This window comes from Mus caroli, unplaced genomic scaffold (assembly GCF_978045245.1).
Source record: "Mus caroli unplaced genomic scaffold, Mus_caroli_1 scaffold_8, whole genome shotgun sequence".
NCBI classification, from domain to species: domain Eukaryota; kingdom Metazoa; phylum Chordata; class Mammalia; order Rodentia; family Muridae; genus Mus; species Mus caroli.
Genome location: NW_028227263.1, coordinates 104,993,546 through 104,996,321, shown reverse-complemented (window position 1 = coordinate 104,996,321; position 2,776 = coordinate 104,993,546). Strand labels below are relative to the sequence as shown.

The 2,776-nt window shown below is 50.7% G+C and overlaps 1 pseudogene; it reads right to left on the bottom strand.

Moving 5' to 3' along the window:
* Positions 1–796: 796 nt before the first annotated feature.
* LOC147003293 (transcription factor JunD-like) lies at positions 797–1,860 on the bottom strand (annotated as a pseudogene).
* Positions 1,861–2,776: the final 916 nt, after the last annotated feature.

The following is a 2,776-nucleotide window of genomic DNA, read 5'->3' as shown; positions in this document are numbered from 1 at the left end:
TTTTGGGAAGAATTTAGAGGTGTGTCTTTGTTAGAGCAAGGGTTTCAATTCCAGTAAACTTTGAGGTCTCAGAGGCCCATGCTAGGCCCAACAACCTCTCTCCCTCCCTGATGTCTGCTTATGGATCAGATGTAAGCTCTCAGCCACTGATCCTTCACTATGCTGCCTACCTGTTGCTTAACATGGTAGTCAAGGACTCACACCTTGAAACTGTAAGCAAGCCGCCAGCTTTAACCTTTTTTTTTTTGTCATAATGAAGACTTTACTGAAAACACAAAACAGGCGAACCAAGGATTACAGAAAAGGAATGTGGACACATACCAAAACAAAACCAAACAAAAAGAGAGAAAAAGAGAGGGGATGGGCCAGCTTTGGTGGCTCATGCCTTTAATCCCAGCACTTGGGAGGCAGAGGCAGATGGATTTCTGAGTTCAAAGGCAGCCTGGTCTACAGAGTGAGTTCCAGGACAGCCAGGGCTACAGAGAAACCCTGTCTTGAAAAACCAAACAAGGGGTTGGGGTTTAGGGAGGTGCAGAGAGAGCAGGGTGGTAGTTGGGGAGAGAGGATGGGTTGTTTTGTTTTGTTTTGTTTTGTTTTGTTTTATTCTTCCTGTTTCTTTAAAAAGGCAACACAAGGAAAAATACATGCAATAGGCAACCAACATTTGTTCCCAAGTAGGAACATAAATAGGGCAGAATCCAAAAATCTAGTTCTCTTTTCAAAAAGAAAGGGGAAAAAAGGGGGGGTGGGAAGGAAAGGAAAGGTAGAGCATGTGGCTGTGCGCCCCTTAGAGCCCCTACTCAGAGGTACAAAGGAGCACCCTAGCATGGACTGGAGGTACAGAGGCAGCAAGAGCGCGGGGGTCGTGTGCGAGGGGTCCCCATCCAGAGTTAAGGGGCAATCCAGAAACCTCTTCTCCAACCGCCGCCACAGCAATTCCAAGCATGCGCCCTGCACTACAGCTCAGTATGCCTGGATCTTGTGCTGGGGGCAGCAACTGGCAGTCTGTGTCAATGTGGCTGAGGACTTTCTGTTTGAGCTGTCTCTCCTGCTCCCGCAGCAGGCTGGTGGTGGATGCCAGCTCAGTGTTCTGGCTTTGAGGGTCTTGACTTTCTCCTCCAGACGCGAGATATCCTCCACCTGGCATTTGTGGCATTTTTTGAGGCAGCCGTGCGGTTGGGAAACCTCTTGTGCCACGCCTAATGCGTTACTGCATGTCCAAGCAGATGTGTGACAGCATAGGGATGTCGCCAAAGCTTGGCACATCTGGCACTGTCTGAGGCTCCTCCTTGAGCTCAGCAAGGAGCTGTGGATGCTGAGGTGGCAACAGCCTTGAGCGTCCCTTGGCAACGAGAAGGAAACTGGCTCCACAGTGAAGGCTATGGTGGCTGCGTGCCCCACAGTGCCCAGCGCCACCAGCGAAACTGCTCAGGTTGGCATAGACCGGGGTCTCCGTGGCCCCAAGGATGGCCAGCAAGTCGGTGGGCACGGCGTGGGGGTGGGGGGAAGGGCGGGAGCCCCTGAAGGGCCGCGGTGGCCACACCCAGCTGGCTCTGCTTGTGCAGGTCAGCCAGGGCCTTGATGAAGCCCCTGAGGTACTCCTGCTTCTAGCTGGCTGCCACCATCAGATAGAGGAACTGCTTAATAGTCCGGGTAGTGGTCACCAGCCCGTTGGACTGGATGATCAGCCCCTCCAGCTACAGTGGCGCGAGTTTGAGCAGACCATAGGCCAGTGAAGCCAGCAGACCTTCTGGGGCGACAAATGGGCTCAGCAAAGAAGGGGCAGTGGCCTACCCTGGTTACACTCCCTGTACCTTCTGCTCCACCAGGCGCCCCAGGGAAAGCATGGCCCAGAGGCATGAAGCCACCACCCCCTGGGAAACCAGTAACACAAGTGAGGTTCCACACACACTCAGCTAGGCCACTCAGTGCCTCCTAGCCATAGAAGGGCTTTTCCATCCCCACATCCCCTCTGAGCTCTGCTCCTAGGAGTGGGGCCACAACCTCCTGGGGTGACCAGTATGCACTCCACCCATTGCCCATCCTGTACAGACCTGCTCAGATGCCAGCCTCTCTCGCTTTTTTTTATAAGTTTTCCTTTGTCATGGAGTCTCTTTACAGCATTAAAAATAATTGGCTAAGACAGACTTACTAAAACCTTGCAAGGAAAGAACAGAATCCCTCTGTACAGTGTCTCTACCCTGCACATTGCTCTTTCCAGCTAACTTGAGAAGGCCTTTCTACTTAACACAGCCAAGGACTGACACGGATGGGATATAATTACCCAAAGAATTTTGTGACATTGGGTTCCACTCTTGCTGTTGTGCATCTGTGGTCCTTAAACATATATCCCTTACAAAACACAGTTTTCTTTCTTTCTTTCTCTCCTTCTTTCTTTCATCTTCAAAAAGTATCCTACAAACAAATCCTACCATATGAAAGAGATCCTCTGTGCTATCCTTCTTGCAGACTGGGGACCAGGTGTTCAAGCACAGGAGCCAAAAGGGCAACATTTCCCATGCAAACCATCACACACACAAAATAGCCTCACAGGATGAACCAATGAGTTTGTGCACATTAGTTACAGGAGTATAGGAAAAGGAAGAGTCACTGGGCAGGGAATCCTTGAAGGCAGACACATCACTAAACAGCCCATAAGAGCCTAGATACAGACTCACATAAACAGCAATCATGGAGTTCTTTCCCTGTCAGGCAGCTAACCAAGTCAGGGTCAATTCCCACCAGTACTTTAACTTCTTCCATAACCTTGGGCACA